Below are 23,538 nucleotides of genomic sequence, written 5' to 3' on the forward strand. Positions count from 1 at the left end.
AATTAGTATACACGCTATGCAAAACTGTTGGAGGTTTCTTAAAAAAGTAAAAGGTCAAAGTACAACTACCACTCCAGGTAGCAACCCCACCACTGGGTACACATTTAGAGGAAACGAAATCCCTGTGTTGAAGAGGTATCTGCCTTCCCATGTGTCCTGAAGCACTAGTCACAATAGCCAAGATATGGAATCAACCTAACTGTCCATCCACAGATGAAGAGATAAATGAACTGGATATACACGATGCAACGCACTTCAGCCTTCAGCCACAACACTCCAGGAAATCACGTGATCCACAGCCACCTGGAGAAACCTTGAAGACAATTAGGTGAAATGAAATGAGAGACACACACACTGCGTGACATTAGGCAAATGGAATCCCAAGAACACTGTCTCCTAGAAGCAGAACTTTCAATAGGTGTTACTAGAGGCTGGAGAGAGGAGGGGGCATGGGCAGGGATTGGTAACGGGTACAGAGTGACACTCAGAGGTGAGGAATCCATTCTGGTGTTCTAGTCCACAGCAGGGTGCCCAGGGTCAACAACCTCTGAGGGAATTTTTCAAAATCAGCTGGAAAGGATGGTTCTGAATGTTCTCTCCACAGAGAAATAATCACGATGGAAGGTCACAGAGATGCCAGATTTGATCATGATGCTACGTATATATCAAAACGTCCCTTGCACCCTCTGGTTACATACATACACTCTATAGCAATGAAACTGCCATCAACTGTTGGGAGAATTCATTCTAACTGGAGTGAGATAGAATCTGAGTGTGGTTTCATTTATGTTTTGGTGTGAATCAGCCACGTTGATAATCTTATCTTTTACCTGTGCATTAACCTCATGTTTTCTGGTCCTCTGCCCACTTTTACACATCAAATTAAAAACAAATTAACAATAACTTGGCAAATATAACTAATCATGCAAACACACAAAATCAAAACCACCACTCAGATTCCATCTCACGCTAGATGGAATGGATACCAAAAAAAAAAAAATGGTGAAAAATATTAAAAGACAAAAAATGATGGTGTGGATTTCCACAGAAAGGGAACTTGCCTCCACAATTCATGGAAACATCAACTAGCATACACACTAAAGAAACCACTTGGAGTTTCCTCCAAACCTTAAAACTACAACTACCATTTCATCCAGCAATTCTACTACTAGGTGTATACACAGAGCACATGAAATCAAGCCACGGAAGAGATTATCTGCGTTCCCAGGTGGAATCCAGCACTATGCAGAATGGCCAAGATGAGAAATCAGCCTGCCTGTCCATCTGCAGATGAAGGGATAAGGAAACTGTCCCCTGCGTAGACATTGGAATACTCTTCAGCCAGAAAAATACAACGAAATCCCATCACGGAAGTCACACGGTTGCACCTGGAGAACGTGGTGGTAAATGAAATGAGCCAGGCAGACACAAACAAACTTTGCATCCTCTCACTCACGCAGAAGCTGAGAAACTCTGTCTCAAAGACCTAGAAAGCATAATCATGGTTACCAGAGGTTGGGAGGAAGAAGGGGAATGGGCAGGGATTGGAAAGGTGTACAAAGTTCCAGACGAGAGGAAGGAAATCCTGTTTTTCTATTTCACAGCAGGGTGACCAGGGTTAACAGTATTAGATAGCTTGAAAGGAGGATACAGAAGCTTCTAGTTACAAAAGAATAAACAATGGTACGAAATAACAGAGACGCTAAATACCCTGATTTCGTCATTCCACAATGTATGCAAAGACCAAAATGTCGCACTCTACTCTCTCATTGTATTCCTTTACTATTCGGCGAATTTGTTTAAATAAATATAAATACATGATGTTAAAACTCATATGGGACCATGAATCACCCTGAATTTCTTCCAAAGCAATCCTGAGACATCCAGACCACATCAGATGCATCTCACCCACTGATTTCAAATTTCATGGAAAAACTGAGTACCTGCTTCCACATAGCACAGTGGAACACAAGGGAGGACCCAGAAGTAAACCCACACACCAAAAACCATCTGACCCTCGACAGAATCCACAAAAATAAGCAAGGGGGAAAGGATGCCCTATTCAATCAACGGTGCTGGGATAAGTGGCTAGCCACGTGCGGAAGAGTAACACTGGGCCCCTACCTCTAACCAGACACAAAAAGAAACCCCAGATGAATGAAAGTTTTTTTTTTCCTTTTTTTTGGAGACGGACTCTCGCTCTGTCACCCAGACTGGGGTGCAGTGGTGCAGTCTCAGCTCACTGCAACCTCCGCCTCCCAGGTTCAAGCGATTCTTCTGCCTCAGCCTCCTAAGTAGCTGGGATTACAGGCATGCACCATCACGCCCGGCTAATTTTTGTATTTTTAGTAGAGACAGGGTTTCACCACGTTGGTCAGGCTGATCTTGAACTCCTGACCTTGTGATCTGCCTGCCTTGGCCTCCCAAAGTGCTAGGACTACAGGCGTGAGCCACCACTCCTGGCCTGAATTAAAGGTTTAAATGGAAAACCTCAAACTATTAAAATCCTGCAAGAAAACATACAAAATACCTCTCTACACATAGGCTTTGGCAAAGAATCTATGTGGCTTTGTCCCCAAAGGAAATGACAAAAAAGTTGACAAGTCAGACTTAGTACTCTAAAGAACTGCCAAAGAACAAAATAAATTAGTGACAGAGTAACAGTCAGCCTGCAGAGTGGGAGAACATGCTCCCAAACTGCGTCTGATCAAGGTCTCATGTCCAGAATCTTCAAGGACCGTAAGCCAATCATTCAGCAAAGAACAAAAAATCCCATTAATATATGGGCAAGGGATGTGAACACACACTTCTCAAAGGACAATGTGCAAGTGACCAGCAAAGAGGGAAACATGCTCAAATCCACTCATCAACAGAGAAATGCCAATCAAGAGCAGGTCGAGATACCATCCCACACCACTCAGAACAGTGATGACTATGCAAAGAACAGATAATTTCGTATTTTTAGTACAGACAGGGGGGTTTCTCCATGTTGGTCAGGCTAGTCTCAAACTCCCGACCTCAGGTGGTCTGCCTGCCTCAGCCTCCTGAAGTGCTGGGATTACAGGCGTGAGCCCCCGTGCCTGGCCACCGAGCATTATTCTTTTTTTTTTGAGACGGAGTTTTGCTCCATCACCCAGGCTGGAGCGCAGTGGCACTATCTTTGGCTCACTGCAAGCTCTGCCTCCTGGGTTCACACCATTCTCCTGCCTCATCCTCCTGAGTATCTGGGACTACAGGCGCCTACCACCACGCCCAGCTATTTTTTGTATTTTTAGTAGAGACAGGGTTTCACTTTGTTAGTCAGGATGGTCGTGATCTCCTGACCTTGTGATCTGCCCACCTCGGCCTCCCAGAGTGTTGGGATTACAGGCGTGAGCCACTGCACCCGGCCCACTGAGGACTATTCTAATCCATGCAGTGGAGGAGAAGGATGAGGAGGAAGACTGAAGTTATCTGCTAATGGCTTCCCCTATAATTTTTGACCATTCTTAACTTGGTAATATTAATACATATATGTGGATTTGCGGAGAAAAGAACCTTTCAGAAATGCAGAATCTCAGGCTCACTCCAGACCTACTGAGTCAGAATTCACATTCTCTAGGAGCCCGGAGGATCTGTGGTTTGGACTTACCTTCGTGGGAGAAGTCATAAAGTTGAGCAACTTCTTTTTGACTCATTAGTCAATTCATGCCATCTTTTTAGAGATGTCTATTAAGGGCCTTTACCCAGTTTTAGCTTTGACATTAGTGGTGGTGGAGTTGTTGTCTTTTTTTTTTTTTTCCAAACACAGTGGTGTTAGTTTCTTGGACATGTTAGATAACAACCGCTTTCATAGATAGTTTTTCAGATCTGTCTCCAAATCTGCAGGACACCTTCTCTTTTGATTCATTGGTTTCATTCCCATGGAACATCTCTAAAGCTTTCCATAGTCCTACGTGTTTCTACTTGCATGTGTACATGGTTATTTTGGTGTCCCGTCACAAAAAAAGGAAACAAGATCGCATTTTCTGTGCATTTCTTCTTCCTACATTTCCCTTTTGTTTCTTTCCTTTTGGCTATCTAGGGAAGGGGCTCTATCCTTGGCGGGGGGGGGAGCCCACACAAAACAGGGTCCAGGTTACTCTCATCCTCATGATCATAACTGTCTCTCCTGCTGGTTTTAGGGGTGGATTCTCAGACTGTGGTGACCCAGGAGCCATCGTTGTCAGTGTCCTCTGGAGGAACAGTCACACTCACCTGTGGCCTGAGTTCTGGCCTAGTCTCTACCAGTAACTACCCCAGCTGGTACCAGCAGACCCCAGGCCAGGCTCCACGCACGCTCATCTACAGCACAAACACTCGCCCTTCCGGGGTCCCCGGATCGCTTCTCTGGCTCCATCCTTGGGAACAAAGCTGCCCTCACCATCACGGGGGCTCAGACAGACGATGAATCTGATTATTACTGTATGCTCTACATGGGTAGTGGCATTTCCACGGTGATTTAAACCTATGAGGAAGTGCAACCAAAACCTCTTTATATACTCACAACAGTTCAGCCCTTACAAATGGGAGGGAAAGTGAGAAGATGGAAATGGTCAACACGGTGAGTGAGGAGTCTCCTTGCCCCAGTCTCTGATGCAGGGGTTCACTGCCAGGTGCCTCTCCCAATCTCTCCCCGGGTGTGTTCACCTCCCCAGTGTGACTGTTCCATGGCTGTGCTTCCTCTCCACTGAGAATAATGTGAAGGCAGAATTATCCACAAAATATGTAAGCTCACAGTGAGTCACAGAGACCCCCGTGCTCCAGGAAGACACTTCTTACTCAAAGAGAATTAACAGGCATATGCTCATTCATTAATTTGACCACGAAGGCTGACTTAATATTTTATTTATCACCGAAGTGGGAGCATTTTCAGGGAGCTTGTTAAAAATGCAGTTCTCCAACCTAAACCACCTAAGTCTGAATCTTGGGTTGGTGCCAGATAACCTGTACTTAACAAGTTGTACACGAAATTTTTCATTAGTGTTAATGTTTGGGAAGAGCCTACTTTTATTATTATAAAATTATTCACAGGGATCTCTGTTTAAAATAATGTCAGGTTAATATTCCATAATCCTACTCTCCTAAATTCCCATTCAAAACCCCCCAAATACTCAGAAACAGATTTTAAATCTCAAGCCACAGCAAAAATTATAACTTGATTTATGCAGACAGACTTGGGAGGAATTTCTAAAAGCGTAAGTTCTTAGGTGCCAGGTGTGGTGATTCATGCCTATAATCACAATACTTTGGGAGGCTGAGGCTGAGGCAAGAGGACTGCTTGAAGCCAGGATGAGGCCAGTGTCTTCCACATAGCAAGACTCCGCCATGAAAGAAAGAAAGAAAAAGATGTAAGTCCCTTCAGGAATTTCCAAAAACATGTTTCCTTAGGGTATATTTAGTGGTCCATATGAATATCTGTTACTGAAAACCATCCCATGGAGGACTGGCTTCCAGAATCCCTTCTCCCTCCCACTGAGCTCACCTACCTGTGGCTCTGGCTCTCAGGGTCTTTGTAGGACACAGGGCTCAGCCTTCCCCATCCTCCACCTCTAATCACAGATTGTTCCACAGGATCACGGTTCCACTGAGATCCTCTCCCATAGATGTGTACCTGTCCTGAACAGTGTCTCTTAACATAATGCTGGCAAGACAGGAAGGACTGAGGGATGACTAAGCCTTGAAGCCACCAGAAGATGGCAGTAACGTCACTGCTGAGCTTTGCTGGGCCAGACTCAGGCTCCCACCCTCCTCCCTTCCTCTGACTCTTTCTTCTGGACACCCAGGGTCCGGGAGCTTTCTCCACTCAATCTGGGCTCTGGGTTGAGTCCCTCAATAGGACAGAGAACCTCTCAATAGGACAGAGGAAGTGCTTCAGGGGGATCTAACACAAGTGAGGGCAGATTTTAAGACTGTCCATGCACAGAAAACCCTGTGAAAAGAAACAAACCAGCCCTACTTGTGTCTGTGCACCTGAGTACTTAGGACTGTTTTCCTGATCTCCCGGTTGAGTCAAGATTGCAAATGTGTGGTTTGTTATCCAGATCAAGAGAAATCCATGACAGTTTACGAAGACAAAGACGACAACTACCCTGATCTACTTGTCACACAATTAAGACACAAGGTCAGGGGATCACAACCATCCTGGCTAACATAGTGAAACCCAGTCTCTACTAAAAATACAAAAAATTAGCCGGGCGTGGTGGTAGGCGCCTGTAGTCCCAGCTACGCAGGACGCTGAGGCAGGAGAACGGCATGAACCCAGGAGGCAGAGCTTGCAGTGAGCCAAAGATAGTGCCACTGCACTCCAGCCTGGGCAATGAATCAAGACTCCGTCTCAAACAAAACAAAACAAAACAAATCCTAAAATTCATATGGAACCAAAAAAAAAAAAAAAAAAAAAAAAAAAGCCCTCAAAGCCAAAGTAAGACTAAGGAAAAAAAAAAAAAAAAAAACTAGGGGCATCACATTACCCAACTTTAAACTATATGACAAGCCTAGAGTTACCAAAACAGCATGGTACTGGTATAAAAATAGGCACATAGACAAATGGAACAGAATAGAGAATCAAAAATAAAACCAAATACTTATAGTCAACTGACCTTTGACAGAGCAAATACAAAGTGGGGAAAGGATACTCTATTCAACAAATGGTGCTAGGATAATTTGAAAACCACGTTTAGAAGGAAGAACTGGATCCTCATCTCTCACTTTTTACAAAAATTGAGATGGATGAAAGACTTAAATCTAAGCCCTGAGACCACAAAAATTCTAGAATATAACATTAAAAAAGCTATTCTAGACATTGGCTTAGGCAAAGACTTCATGACCAAGAACTCAAAAGCAAATGGAACAAAAACAAAGATAAGTAGCTAGGACCAAATTAAGCTGGAAAGTTTCTTCACAGAAAAAGAAATAATCAGCAGAGTAAACAGACAACCCACAGATTAGGAGAAAATATTTTGCAAACTATGCATCTGACAAAGGACTAATACCCAGAATCTATATGGAACTCAAACAAATTAGCAAGAATAAACAAATAATCCCGGCCGGGCGCGGTGGCTCAAGCCTGTAATCCCCAGCACTTTGGGAGGCCGAGGCGGGCGGATCACAAGGTCAGGAGATCGAGACCACAGTGAAACCCCGTCTCTACTAAAAATACAAAAAATTAGCCGGGCGCGGTGGCGGGCGCCTGTAGTCCCAGCTACTCAGGAGGCTGAGGCAGGAGAATGGTGGGAACCCGGGAGGCGGAGCTTGCAGTGAGCCGAGATCGCGCCACTGCACTCCAGCCTGGGCAACAGCGTGAGACTCCGTCTCAAAAAAAAAAAAAAAAAAAAAACAAATAATCCCATCAAAAAGTGGGCAAAGGACATGACTAGACAATTCTCAAAAGAAGATATACAAATGGCCAAGAAACAAATGAAAACATGCTCAGTATCACTAATTATCAGGGAAATGCACATCAAAACCACAATGAGATATCACCTTACTCCTGCAAGAATAGCCACAATTAATAAAATAAAATAACAGATGTTGGCATGAATATGGTGTAAAGGGGAACATTTTTACACTGCTGGTGGGAATGTAAACTAGTACAACCACTATGGAAAACAGTATGGAGATTCCTTAAAGATCTAAAAATAGAAATACTATTTCATCCGCAATTCCACTACTGCTTATATACCCAGATAAAAAGAAGTTATATGAAAAAGACACTTGCACAATATGTAAAAATATTAAACACATAGCACAAAAAATGAATAACAGGGTAACTTTGGTTATAACTTTAAATGAGAAAATCCAAAGTAAAACAACAGTATATAATATAAATATCATATAAAATGCACAAGAATAATTTATACTTAAAATTTTTTAAATTTAATATTAACAAAAGTAAATCTAATATACCACATAAGTAGGTATTCAATAAAACTAAATACAATTATGTTTAACTTTATAAACTACGTTATACTATGAAAAAAATCCTATTAACTTTTGAATATTTAGCCCAGGAAACCAAGTACATCTCTTCTTTAAAAGTTTTGATTCCAATTTTAACAAACAGGTGTTTTTGACAACCAGTTTATTTCCTTACTGAAATTTTCAAGGCACAGAAAGAACAAAAGAAGTAATATCCATTACATTGCCCAAAAGAACAGTACCTGGAGGATTTAGAGGCAAAAATGAAGCCTGAGAATAGCAGGACATAGACATATTTCGTAACATAGACTCATAGCAGAATCACGGTTATGTTGGTTCACTAGGGAAGAAAACACTAAACAGCTCTTGCAAACACACTCAATATACAGTAAGATAGTTTGTGATTTTAATGAGTTAGCAATGCAGAACAATGAGGCAAAAGCAAACAAAAAAACTAAAAAAACACTAAAAACAAAAATAAATCAATTTTCTAGAAACATTTTTAAAGACTTTGCTTGATTTACCAAAGAATTCAGTATTGCTTTATTCTGTCTCCATTTTATTTTATAATGGAACCCATCTAATTTTATGCTAAATGTATGCTGTAAGGACACCTTGCTTCTCTGGAAAGAATAAGAGGACAGTGGACAGAATTCCATACTCTATTAAAAAGAGTATCTCCAGCCTGGCGACAGAGCGAGACTGTCTCCAAAAAAAAAAAAAAAAAAAAAAAAAGTGTGTTTTCATATATGATTTTGTGACTCTACATTTTTAAGTAAGGATGAAGAACTTGGTGATTAATTGATTCCTCAGTTACTCATCAATGCCATCAGACACCTTGAATATACTGTAGGAACAGCATCTGGAAGAGGAGGAGGTGGGAGACCTGAGTAATAATTCAGACGGAGCTGATTTCCACGATCTTATTTTCCCATTATCTGCAGCTCAGAATTTAACTAAGTATCTGTGTTAACCTGTATTGTTAATCCGGGTGAATGACCTCAGAAGACACCAGGCAGCTGGATGCCTGCACTTTTTTAGATTTCGTGCTAATGGTTCATCTACTCTCCCCATCCCTGACACTTTGATACTTCCTTGAAATTGGATTACGTATGAGATAGAAACAAAGAATGCAGGTGTTATAATGACTCTTTCTCAGGAGCCACTGCATTGGTGTTCATGATGCATTACTGTACCAGGTGCCTCCCTCTTCTTGTTAAGGCCCTTCTTTATTCCCTGAGATGTGCTCATCACGAGATAGCTTCAAGCATATCATATGCTTGCTTTGCCAGTTATAGCAACCATGAAAATAAATTTACGGCATCATATATAGCCTGAATATTCTCAGATGTTTCTAATAGCTCTTAAAACAGAATGTTTTCCACAGAGTAGCTATACACACATGCTCTCAGCTTATGTAAACTTGTGTTTTTATTGGTCTTAAAGCAAAACTTTTCCTAAAATTGAGAAAGGAACTAAAGTCTATTGTCATTATATGAAGAAAGATACAGCATCTAATATTGTGAACTTCTCTATTTTAAGATGTTTCCAGACATCAAGACTGGATAATACAATTATTTAACAATTTGGAATATAAAGAAATGAAAAAAACCTTTATACTACATTACTAACATCTTTGTTTGAGCATGACTGCCTTATAAATTTTTGGTAGTTCACTGAAAATAATGGCTACTTGTGAGAAAACTGAAATAGCCTAGGACATAGAAGACAGAGATAGAAAGAAAAGGTAAATTAACTATTTGTGCCACATGGTAAAGAAAGTTTGCAGTATGTAGTCATTAAATGTACTTGCTTATAGTTACATAATATAACCAATGATGAATAATTTTAAGTGCAATTTAGAATTCGGAATGTTTTATATTTAATATATGTTTCTGAAAGAAATATAAGATCTACTGAATGGGGAGACCCTTTATATGTGTAATTACTTACAAATGGAGAAAACTTTTACAATACTTTTTACACTTTAGCTATAGACTATAATTCAAGAGATTCAGTAAGAATAGCTTTTTGTAACTTAAATATTCTACATTTTCCTTGCATACATTTTTGCCTTTAATCACGTATTTCACCTAAGATGGTAGAGAATATACGTGCAGTAAGATTACATTAATAATTACTATAATAATGATCCACGACAAATTTAGTTTTAAGTGCAGCGGGAAAAAAAGTTTAATAAAAACAACAGAGACACAGAATATGTGGCTTTTCACAGTTTGTCTCCCATATTATTCCTATCATTTACTCTGTGTTTCTGGGGTTAAGTAATAATAAGATTAGGTGTAAGTGTTTTAATGTGCTTTTAATTATTAAATATAAATGTATCACATAGCAATTATATTCAACACACTATTATTTCAAGCTATGTACAATTTTAATAATTTCATACAGATTGCTTTGAAAATGAGAGTGAATCTGAATATTAACCAATAATCAAAGAAATATTTATAGTGCAAATATTCTCAGCAAGATTTGAATTGTTGGTAAATTCAAAACAGAAATACAAAGAAAATTTTGTATAGTATTTTTCATCTAGTTTATGTTACAATGTTTTAAATTCAGATTAATCACATATCATGATATAATGTTTTTGGTTTTGTTTTTTTGAGACAGTCTCCCTCCGTTGCCCAGGCTGGTGTACAGTGGCATGATCTTGGCTCACTGCAACCCCTGCCTCCCGTGTTGTTCACATGATTCTTGTATCTCAGTCTCCCGAGTAGCTGGGATTATAGCAGTGTGCCACTGTGGCTATTTTTATTTTTTGTAGTTTTAGTAAAGATAGCGGTTTGCTATGTTGGCCAGGTTGGTCTGGAACTTCCGGCCTCAAGTGATCCACCCACCTCAACTTCCCAAAGTACCAAGATTACGTGCATGAGCCATGGCATCCGGCCCTGATATAATGTTTGAAAGTAGTGGGTGAATGCTGCATTTGAGATACTAGAGACCTATTTGGAGCATTAAGCGAATGCATCTTATTCTCTTCCTTCTTCTAAGAATGTATTCTTTACTATTCTATGCAATGGCTTACATATCTGCATATTTTCTTGGCTTGTCTACATGATATACAAATATTTGGATACAGATAGAAATATAAGTCACTCATCTAAAAGCTTTTCAACCTGACATGTAAATACAGGTTATTTGAAAATGAAATGGTAAAGTGTTACTGAAGAACTTTTACTATGGTTCGCGTTTGGTAATATTTGCTAATATTCTAAAAACAAAATAAAACCCAAAAAATACCTTGATTTCATAATGTAAACATCTGATGTCTAAATCAAGACATATATTTTAACTAATTTTATTCTGGTGCTGCATAATTTCATAACAGATTAAATACTAGCTGAGACTCATGAGAGGTAAACTAGTGAATTATCCCATTAAGATAAATTTTGTTTCGGGGAAGTAACATCTTAATTTAAATGGAGAAATTTACTAAATCAAGTACCAAGATTTTATTTCTGCTACTAAATGGAAGATACAAGTAAAATGTAAATACATTCCATCATTCTATTCTTTACTATCATGAGAATATAGACAGCATATTTTACACAGAGCATACAAAGCCTTATGTTCATTGAATTACAAGTAAAATATATGTGTAAATAATTATATATCTAATTTAGATAGTAAATGACAGAATTTACTTATTTACCTGTGCGAGATGGAATCACTAGCAATTATTCCAGGTACGATAACTGGCTGAAAACGGGACATGAAGTAAACTGGTATGCTTAAAAGTAACGACATCAAGTAAATTCATTATAATGTCTCCAAGCAAGGCAAAACCACTCTCATGAGATAAGAAATGAGAGGCTACTTATTTTGACAAAGTTGACTTCAATGACTTGGGGAACCAAGGACTGCATGTACATGGATACTTGTTTTGTACCCCCCGCCAAAAATGTGTTTCCACTGTAATATTTGGGAACCCATTATTTCCCGATTTATGCTCTTATTTTCATATAAGAGAACAGTTGATACTCCAAAATCAACTTAAATTTTAATTAACCAAATACAATGTTTTTAAAGACAAAAAAAATTCATAGTAAGAGTTAAGCCAACAGAAAGATAGGGAATACAAAACAGAAAATCAATAAACCAAAATTAGATGTTTGAAAAGATACCAACGTTGGCAAATGTTTACTTAGGTTAAGCAAGAAAAAGAAGAGACTCACATTGCTGGAATCGGCAATAAAAGAGAACTCATCACTGCCAGTATTACAAAATAAAAATAAAAGACAATGCAATGAAAATCTTAGGCTAAAAAAATTAGATAGCCTAGATAGAAGGGATGAATTCCTAGAAAGACACAAACTAAAACAGATGAAACGACTAAGGAGAAATAGAAAATCTACATAGATCTAAGAAGGTAAAAAGATTGGATTGTAATTTTGAAAACTTACAATAAAAATCTCAAGTAGCTTCTCAGGTGAAATCTATCAAACACTCTTGAGAAATTAGTGTCAATTGTTCACCAACTGTTGCAGAAAAAAAAAGAGAACACTTCCCATTTTATAAAGCTAGGATTACTGACACAAAAACTTTATCACAAAACAATATAGGCCAGTATCTTTCATTTTGTGTGTGTGTGTGTGTGTGTGTGTGTGTGAGAGATGGAGTCTCACTCTGTCGCCCAGGCTGGAGTGCAGTGGTGCAATCTCAACTCACTGAGACCTCCACCTTCCAGGTTCAAGCGATTCTCCTGCCTCAGCCTCCCAAGTAGCTGGGATTACAGGCGTGCAGCACCACACCTGGCTAGTTTTTGTATTTTTAGTATAGAAAGGGTTTCACCATGTTGGGCAGTCTGGTCTTGAACTCCTGACCTCAGGTGATCTGCCCACCTAGGCCTCCCAAAGTGCTGGGATTCCACAGGCGTGAGCCGCCACACCCAGCCCATTGTTTTATAAAATCGAAAATCTTCAACAAAATACTGCCAAACTGAATCCAGAAACATATAAGATAGATTATGCGCTACATGCAGATGTGATTTACCCCAGGAATGCACCATTGATTTACTATTTGAAAATTAGTGCATGCGAATGCTGCATTAACAGAATAAAAGACAAAAATATATGAGCATCTCAGACAGAAAGCATTTGAGAAAATATCACACATTTTTCATCATAAAAACGCTCCAAATGTATGGACAATAAAATAACTTCCTGAAACTAGTGAAGAAAATTTTATCTATGAAACCCACAGCTATCATTATACTCAGCAATGAGAGGATAAATGACTCATCAGTTACAAGAATGTCCACTCTTACAAATTCTATTCAACATTATACTGTAGATTCTAGTGAGGTGTAGTGAAGAATGGAAAATTTAACACATTCTTATTGGAAAGAAAATAAATTTTTAAATATTTACACATCACACGATCTCATATAATTCTAAGAAATTCAGTAAAATACTATTAGAAATAAATTTAACATAGTTTCAAGATATAGATACAATACTACAAAATGAATTTTATTTCTATATACTATCAATGAACTGTTTTAAAATGGTATTAAGGAAACAAAACCATGTATAATACCAACAAAACAGGTAATAAATTTAGAAATTAACAAGAGCAGTGCAAAACTCATACTTTGAAACCTGCAAAATATTGTTAAAGTAAGTTGAAGAAGAACTAAATAAATGAGAAGAGGTGGAGCGAGATGGCAGAAGAGAACGCTCCGTGATTGTCTCCCTGTAGGAACATCAAATTGAACCACCATCCAACGATCTAAGCAAATGAATACCTTCACAAAAACCAAAGAAATCAGGTGACAGATCACAGAACCTGGTTTTAGCCTAGAAACAAAAAAAGACACATTAAAGAGGGTGGAGAAGACAGTCTTGCGGTGCCTATACCAGCCCTCCCTCAACCCCAGGCAGTGCAGAGAGAGAATGTGTCCACTTCTAGGAGGGAGAAGAAAGCGTGCATGAAACTTTGCCTTGGAGCCCAGTACCATCTCTGCTACAGTAAAACACAGCACTGGACAGAACTCCATTGTCCTTGATTCGGCCAGTGCCCACAGACAGAGCATTTAGATATGACCTGGGCTAGGAGGGAATCCACGGCCCCGTGGGACAAACCTGAGTCCTAACTTGCTTCAACACCAGCTGATTAAAGTGGCCTCAGGCTCTGAATAAACTTCAGTGGCAGGCAGGCCGTAGCCACTGTGGTCCTTGGGTGAGCCCCAGCAACCAATGATGGTCTGGGAGGCTGTGGGCTTCATATGTGACATCAGCTACAGTGGGCACAGGGCTGCCTGTGTTACCCTAATCCCAACTCCAGGCAGTGTAGTGCAGTGCAGAGAGAACTCCTTTCCTATGCAGGAAAGAGGAGAACCCAGTCCCAGCTCCACCACAGTGGACACAGTATCAGACAGAACACTGTGGTCCTGATCCCAGGCAGGAGCTCCCAGGCACCTCTAGACCCACCTGGAGGCAGAAGGGAATCTGCTGCCCTGGTGGGATGGGCCTGAACACTGGCCAGCTTCACCACCAGTAGACTAATATGGCCTAAATAAGTCAGCAGCCGTCAGGCAATAGTGGCCACAGGACTCAGACAAGCCCCAGTGCTGCTCTGGTCCGAGAGGCTGTGGGCTTTGGGTATGTGGTGCCAGTTGCAGTGGCCATGGGAGTACCCAAACCACCCTTCTCCCAGATCCACAAAGTTCAATACCCAGACTCCTTCCAATGGGAAGAAGAGGGAAGTGAATGAAACACTTTGGCTGGGAACCCAGGGAACCCCTCCCTTATCTTCTCCAAGTCCATTAGGCGCCTCCGGGACCTCAATCTTGCAAGAGTCACAGTGAACCTGAGCTTAGGGCACCCTGTTGCTGAAACAGCTTCAGTGACCACAGGCTTAGGGAACTCAACAGTCAGTACCCTTGGAATTTCTGGAAGACCATCTAAAGGAGGACAGGTACAAACAAGACCAGAGTACAAAGACAGGAATAAATACCGACTTACTCAATTCCCAAGCAGGAACATAGGCCCAAAAGCATTAAAAATATTCAGGGAAGTATGACTGCACCAAACAATTAACAAGTCACCAGTGACTTAGGAGAGAGAAAGATGTGAAACTCTTCAGAGAGGGAAGTAACAAATAGCTGTTTTGAGGAAACTCAATGAAATTTTAAAAATATAAAAAAGTAGTTCAGAAATTTATCAAAAACATTTAACAAAGAGATTGAAATAATTTTAAAAGACCACAGAAACCTCAAAGCTGAAAAAATATAATGGATGAACTGAAAAATGCATGAGAGGGCCTCAATGGCAGAACTGATCCAACAGAAGAAAGAATCAGTAAGGTCACCCAGGCCGTTTGAAATACACAATAGGAGAAAAAAGAAAAGAATAAAAAGAATGAAAAAGACTTAGGAAATCTATGGGACAGCATCAGAAGAACAAATTTAAGAGTCATTGGTCTTCAAGAGAAAGCAGAGAAAGATAAAAAAGCTTATTCAAAAAGATCATAACAGAAAGCTTTCCAATTCAAGAGAAATACATAAATATCCAGGTACATGAAGACCAAAGATCATCAAGTAGATTCAAGCCAAATAAGACTATGCCCAGGTGGCCAGGTTTGGTGGCTCACGCCTGTAATCCCAAGCACTTTGGGAGGCTGAGGTGGGCGGATCAACTGAGGTCAGGAGTTCGAGACCAGCCCGGCCAACATGGTGAAACCCCATCTCTACTAAAATACAAAAATTAGCTGGGTGTGGTGGTGGGTGCCTGTAATCCCAGCTACTTGGGAGGCTGAGGCAAGAGGATCGCTTGAACCCAGGAGGTCTGAGGTTGCACTGAGCCAAGACCATGCCACTGTACTCCAGCCTGGGCAACAAGAGTGAGAGACTCTGTCTCAAAAAAAAAAAAAAAAAAAAAGATTATGCCAAGGCATATAATAATCCAACTCCAAATGTCAAGGACAAAGAGGATACTGTAAACAACAAGAGAAGTGAATCAAACAACATATGGAGAACCTTTGATATGTCAGGAAACAGAGTTCTCAGCAAAAATTAAACAGGCTGGGGGCCTCCCTCCCATGGGGGAAGTGGGATGACATATTCAGTGTGCTTAAGAAAAACAATACCAATGAAAAAAACCACACCCAACAAATATACATCCTCCAAAAATGAAGAGATACTTTCCCAGACAAAAGCTGAGGAAATGCATCACTACCAAACCTGTTTTACAAGAAATGCTAGGCCGGGCACGGTGGCTCAAGCCTGTAATCCCAGCACTTTGGGAGGCCGAGACGGGTGGATCACGAGGTCAGGAGATCGAGACCATCCTGGCTAACACGGTGAAACCCCGTTTCTACTAAAAATACAAAAAAAAAACTAGCCGGGCGAGGTGGCGGGCGCCTGTAGTCCCACCTACTCGGGAGGCTGAGCCAGGAGAATGGCGTGAACCCGGGAGGCGGAGCTTGCAGTGAGCTGAGATCCGGCCACTGCACTCCAGCCTGGGTGACAGAGCGAGACTCCGTCTCAAAAAAAAAAAAAAAAAAAGAAATGCTAAATGGAGTTCTTCAGTCTGGAAGAAAATGATGCTAACATGTAACAAGAAACCATCTGAAGGTATAAATCTCCTTAATAAAATTAAATACACAGATAAATTTAAAATAATACTGTAGTTGTGATGTGTAAGCAACCTGTATCTTTCATATAAAGGCTAGAATACAAAATTGTTAAAAATAATAATATAACCCAACAATTTTTCAAGGTTTACAGAATATAAAAACATACTGAAAGACATCCAAATACAAAACGTGTGTGTGTTTCGGGGGATAGAGTTACAAGGTAAATGTTTTTTTGTTTCTTTTTTGTTCTTTGCAATCAAGGTTAAGTTTTCTTCAGTTAAAAATAACTTGTTATAATTATGTTTAGCCTCATGGTGAAAAGAAAACAAAAATCAGTAATAGACACCCTCAAAATAAAAAGCAAGGAATTAACACACACTACCAGAGAAAATTACCTCACTACAAATAAAGACAGGAAGGAAGGGAAAGAGCAAGGAAAAGAAAGGAAGAAAGAAGGAGAGAGAGAGAAGAAAGAAGAGAGAACAAAAGAAAAAGCGTAGCAAAACAATCAGAAAACAAGTAAAAAATGGCAATAGTATGTTTTTACCTGTTAGTAATAACCTTGTATATAAATTAAATTCTCCGACTAAGACAGAATGGCTGAATGGATTAAAAGACGAGACCCAACTAGACACTGCCTAAGACACTCAGTTCACCGATAAAGACATACCTAGACTGAAAGTGAAGGGATGATAAAAGATATCCCACACAAATGGAAACAAAAAAAGCAGGAGTAGCTATACTTGTATCTGATAAAATAGACTTTAAATCAAAAAAAGAAAAACTAGAAAGATAATTATATAAGGGTAAACAAGTCAACACAGCAGTATAAAAGTAGAAAGATCTCAAATATCCAACCTGACAATACACTAAGTAATGAGAAAAACAAGAAAAATCAAATTAGTAGAAAAAAAATAAAGATTAGAGAAAAAATTTAAAAAATAGAAACTAAAAAAAATACAAAAAGTCAAATGGAACCAAGAGCTGGGGTTTTTTTCAAAGTCAAAATTGACAAGCTTTAACTAGACTAAAAGAAACTGAAATAAAATGAGAGATGAAAAAGGAGACATTCAGTTGATTACACAAAAATACAAAGGATTGTAAGAGATTACTAAAAACACCTATATACAAATTGAAAAATCTAGGAGAAATGAATAAATTTCTGGACATATAACCAAGTCCCAAGATAGAATGATAGAGAAATAAAAAACCTGAACAAACGAATAATGAGTAATGCAATTAAAGCAGTAATAAAGAGTCTCCTGTCAATTGAAGAAAAACACACAAATCATGGTCTTACTGCTGAATTCTACTAAACGTTTTTAAAACAACAAATACCAATTTTGCTCAAAATATTCCCCAAAAAATGAACAGGAAGGAATACTTTCAAACTTGTTCTATAAGGCGAGCATTACCCTGGCACAAAAGCTAGACCAGGACACAACACAAAAAGAAAACCACACACAAATATCCCTGATGAACACAGATGTAAAAAAACCTCAACAAAATACTTGAAAATTGCATTTGACAATACAATAAAAAGATAATCTGCTATGATCAAGTGAGATTCATCTGAGGAAAATGAGGATGATTCAATAAACACAAATAAATGTGATACATCATATTCAGCAAATCAACAACAAAAACCATATAATCATTTCAGTGGATGCTGAAAAAAATAAAATTCAACATTCCTTCGTGATAAAAACTCAACAAAATGAATACAAAAGGAACATTACTCAGCACAATAAAGGCCATATATGACAAACCCACCGCTAACATAATCAATGAGGAAAATTTAAAAGCTCTTCCTCTAAGATCTGGAACAAGCGTGGCTACTTTTACCACTTTTATTCATCATAGTATTGTAAGTCCTAGCTAGAGCAATTAGGCAGGAGAATGCAATAAAGGGCATCCAAACTGGGAAAAAAGGAGTCAAGTTTTCTCTGTCTTCAGGTGACATGATCCTATAAAAGAGAACCTTAAAGATTCCACAAAAATCTTACTAGAAATAATAAATTTAGTAAAACTGCAAGACACAATATCAATATACAAAAACGAGTAGCACACCCATGAGCCAATAGTGAAACACCTAAGAAAAATCAAGAAAGCTATTTAATTAACAGTACTCACCAAAAAAAGATACCTAGGGATAAACTTAACCAAAAAGGCAAAAGATCCCACAATGAAAACTATAAAACACATTGATAAAAGATATTAAAGAAGACGCAAGTAAAAAGAAAGTTATCCAATGTCCACGCGCTAGAAAGAATATTGTTAGAATATCTATGTCACCCAATATATGATTTACAAAATCAATGCAATCCATGTTAAATTACAAAAGATGTTCTTCATAGAAATACAAAAAAGAAAATCCTAAAATTCACATGGAAATGCAAAATATCTTCAGATAGACAAAACAATGTCGAATAAAAAGAAAAAAGCCGGAGGCATAACACTACCTGATTTCAAAATACACTACAATCTATAGCAACCAAAACAGCATGGTACTGGCAAAAAAAAGGGGGGGGCAGGGAGAGACAAAGACAGAGAGACACAAATGACAGACACACAGACAATTGAAACAGAATAGAGAACTGAGAAATGAATCCATACATTTACAGTCACCTCATTTTTAACAAAGGCACCAAGAACACACATTCGGGAAAGACAATCTCTTCAATAAACTGCGCTAGGAAAACCCAACACCCACAGGTAGAAGAATAAATCTAGACCATTATCTTACCATGTAAGAAAATCAACTTAAAATAAAGGTTTAAATATAGGATCTGAAACTATGAAAATATTAGATTAGAAAACATAGGAAAAATGCTTTATGAAATTGGTTAGGACAAGGAATTTTCAAATAGACACCAAAAGCACAAGCAAAAAAGGCAAAAATAGACAAATGGAATTACATTAAACTTCAAAACTTCTGCAAAGCAGAGGACGCAATCCATAGAACGAAGAAACAATCCAGAGAGTGGAAGTATCTGCAAACTATGCATCAAGCAAGGGATTAATATACAAAATATATAAAGAACTAAAAAACTACTCAAAAGCAAAAATACAAATAATCTGATTTAAAAATCAAAAAAAATCTACCCAAAACCTTTGTCCCCTACCATTTATTTCCCCGCCTTCTTTTCCTGACCCCCTTCAGACCCCTCCCTCTCGCCATCCTTTTTCTTCCTCCATCTACCTCAAAACTTCTTCCCCACCACTTTTTACCCACCGTCTTTTCCTAACACCTTCTCTACTCTCCCGCTCACAACTCTCTTCCCTATCCATCTACCCAAAAACTTTCCCCACTGTTTTCATCTATCCTCTTTTTACCCCCTTCCGCTCTCATTAGCCTTTTGCTCCTCCATAATCCCAAAAACATTTCCCTCCATTATTTCCCAAAGCCCTATTCCTACTCCTGCTGCTAACCACCCTTTCCCCCTCCATCTACCCAAAACCTGTTTCCCCATCGTTTTTTTTACCCTCCTCCTTGCTACCCTCTATTCCTTCCTCATCTATCCAAAAACGTTTCCCCACTGTCTTTTCATAAAGCCTTCTCCACACTTTTCTCGCCACCCTCTTTCCCCCTCCATCCACCCCCATTTTTCCCCTCCGTCTTTTCAAAGCCCTTCCCACTTCCCGCTCGCCCTCTTCTTTCCCCTATCCTGCTTGCCACCCTTTTTTTGCCCTCCATCTACCCCAAAACTATTTTCCCCATCATCTTTTTCCCAATCCTCTTTCCTACATCCCTCTCACCACCCTCTCTTCTCCTCCCACTTGCCACTCTTTTCCCCCTCCATCTACCCAAAAGCTTTTTACCCACCTTTTTTCTTTCTGCACCATCTTTCTTTTCTGCCCTCCATCTTTTCGCAAAACCTTCTCTCCCTCCCACTCACCACCCTCTTTTTGCTTCTCCCGCTTGTCACTCTCTTTTCCCCCTCCATCTACCCAAAAACATTTTCCCCCACAGTCTTTTTGGAAAACCTTGTCTCCCTCGCTCACCACTCTTGTCCCCTCCTACTCACCACCCTCTTTTCCCCCTCCATCTACCCAAAAACATTTTTCCTCACTTTCTTTCCCCCTAACCATCTTTTCACAAAGCCTTCTCCCCGCTCCTGCTCACCAACCTCTTTTCCCCACTCCCGCCCCTCTCCCACACACCACCCTCTTTTCACCCTCCATCTACCCCCAAAACTATTTTTCCATTGTCGTTTTCCCAACCCTCCTTTCCCCCCTTCCTGCTTGTCACCCTCTTTTCCCCCTCCATCTACCCAAAAACTTTTCCCCTACTCTTTTCCCCACCATCTTTTACGGCTCCTGCTTGCTACCCTCTTTTCTCCTTACATCCACCCAAAAACTTTTCTCCCTCCCCACTGTCTTTTCACAAAACCTTCTCTCCCTCTCGCTCGCCGCCGTTTTACCCCTTTACCACTCTCTTTACTCCTTCCACTTGCCACCCTCTTTTCCCCCTCCATTTACCCAAAAACTGTTTTCTCCTTACCGCTCAGGCCAGGTTGCAGTCTTCATTGTGGCCACCAATCACAGCGAGGCGAGCCGCGGTGCCACAAACGGGCATAAGGCAGGTGTCTCTCCTTTGGCCTCTTCTTCCTCTAAGCCAGGCGGGAGCTACTGGAGCGTCAGACACAGAAGAATCCGGAATGGCCTGACCGCCCCCTCAGCATGCTTTATATACGGAAGTTATACCACTGTGTCCTGAACTACATGTTCTGATTGGATGGGAGAAAAACCTCTAGGCCTACTCTGATTGGACTTTATTATCACGTTCTGATTGGATGAGAGCAATTCTTTAGCCAACCAATCAGAACATGATAATAAAGTCCAATCAGAGTAGGCCTAGAGGTTTTCTCTCATCCAATCAGAACATGTAGTCTGGGAATTCAGTTGCAAAACCTCCCTATATAAAGCCGGCTGAGGGGGTCAGGAGACAGGTTATTACCAGGCTCTTCTGTGTCTTCGTGCCCTGCTGCTTGGTGCTCAGCTTAGAGAAGGGGAAGGGGAAGAGGAAGACACCTGCTGGATGCTGGAGACTTGAGTCTGTGACAGCGTGGCTGGCTTTGCTGTGGTTTGTGGTGGCCATGGAGACTGCAGCCGCGAGAGCCTGGGAAGGCAGCCCACAGCGGGAGTGTGGCCAGAGTGGTAGAAAAGGCAGCAGGGTAGGTGTGGTATCTGGGAGTGCACTGCTCGCTGCGGGGGCAGGTTGGGCACGCTATCCCGGGTTGCATTGCCTGGGCGGGTTCCATACAGTATGCATGGTGCCTGAGTTTATCCATCTTTACAATGGGAGCAGTACTAAGGTTTTCTTTTTCTTCTCAGTTGACTGAATTATTTCCCTAGTCTGTCTTCTTGCCACTCTTGATGCTCATATGAGAGGACCTAAGGTAGTTTCTGACAACCTGGGACTCCTGGGAAAAACAGAAGGTGCTGCAGACTCCATTTTAGGAGAAACCTCTGTTTCTCTGTTTTCCTCATGGAACCCCAAGAACTGTAAGCAGAAAGGTCCCTCTCAAAATCTGAGGCTCCGCTGGGCCCTGTGGCTCATGCCTGTAATCCCAGCACTGTGGGAGGCCGGGGTGCGGATCACCTGAGGTCAGGAGTTCAAGACCAGCCTGGCCATGGTGAAACCCGGTCTGTACTAAAAATACAAAAAAATTAGCCGGGCTTGGTGGTGCGTGCCTGTAATCCCAGCTACTCGGGAAGCTGAGGCAGGAAAATCGCTTGAACCTGGGAGGCAGAGGTTGCAGTGAGACGAGATGGTGCCATTGCACTGTGGCCTGGGCAACAAGAGTGAAACTCGGTCTCAAAAAAACAAAAAAAAGAGAAAAAAAAATCTAAGGCTCTACTCTGTTTTGCCTTGCCTTATCTGACCTTTTTGATTTGGGGGGCCATCAGAAATTAGTAGAGGAGAGAGATCTAAAGAAACTTGTGGAAACAGCGCTGTAATTCCAGCACTTTGGGAGGCTGAGGTAGGCAAATCACCTGAGGTCAGGAGTTCGAGAGCAGCCTGACCAACATGGAGAAATCCCATCTCTACTAAAAATACAAAATTAGCCAGGTGTTGTGGCACATGCCTGTAATCTCAGCTACTCAGGAGGCTGAGGCAGGAGAATTACTTGAACCCGGGAGGCAGAGGTTGCAGTGAGCAGAGATCACACCATTGCACTCCAGTCTGGGCAACAAGAGCAAAACTCCATCTCAAAAAAGAAAAAAAGAAAAAGAAAAAGTTGTGGATATGAAGATATATTTATGATAAGATAGGTTATGAAGGAAAGACATTTTATGTGAGAGAGCATCTTGTATGGCAAATTCTTGTCCTAAAGTAGAATGACTAGGAAAGAGAGAAATACAGGACAAGTCAGAAAGTCATAAGATGGGAAAGAAAAACTTACAACTGCTAGATCTTCTCCTGTCTAGAAGTGTGTGTGATGCTTATATGAAGGAGCTCTAATTAATTGGATTAAAGGAAAATGAAAGCTCTTAAATATTTTGTCAGAAAAATAGACACTCTCGGCCGGGCGCGGTGGCTCAAGCCTGTAATCCCAGCACTTTGGGAGGCCGAGACGGGCGGATCACGAGGTCAGGAGATCAAGACCATCCTGGCTAACACGGTGAAACCCCGTCTCTACTAAAAAATACAAAAAACTAGCCGGGCGAGGTGGTGAGCGCCTGTAGTCCCACCTACTCGGGAGGCTGAGGCAGGAGAATGGCGTAAACCCGGGAGGCGGAGCTTGCAGTGAGCAGAGATCCGGCCACCGCACTCCAGCCTGGGTGACAGAGCGAGACTCCGTCTCAAAAAAAAAAAAAAGAAAAAAGAAAAATAGACACTCTCATGCCTTTTATTTCACAAGACTTAAGTATTCTTTGGGAAATACAGTTTTAAAATTATTGGTAAAAAAAAAAGTCTTTAAAGTTTAGACATTTGTTCTAAATTAAGTCAGAGGTTAAATTGGCTAAGTGCTTTAATGTCATAAACTGCTT

The 23,538-nt window shown here is 40.4% G+C and overlaps 1 long non-coding RNA gene across 1 annotated transcript in view; it reads right to left on the reverse strand.

Annotated features, from left to right (window-relative positions):
* The window catches only part of LOC144331930 (uncharacterized), a 66,398-nt gene extending 45,196 nt beyond the window's left edge, over window positions 1-21,202 (reverse strand). Inside the window, exon 1 of the long non-coding RNA XR_013399544.1 lies at window positions 21,044-21,202. This is a non-coding gene — a long non-coding RNA (uncharacterized LOC144331930). The remainder of the gene's footprint in view (window positions 1-21,043) is intronic.
* Between the last annotated feature and the right edge of the window lie 2,336 nt (window positions 21,203-23,538).

Source organism: Macaca mulatta, chromosome 10, assembly GCF_049350105.2.
Source record: "Macaca mulatta isolate MMU2019108-1 chromosome 10, T2T-MMU8v2.0, whole genome shotgun sequence".
Taxonomy (NCBI): domain Eukaryota; kingdom Metazoa; phylum Chordata; class Mammalia; order Primates; family Cercopithecidae; genus Macaca; species Macaca mulatta.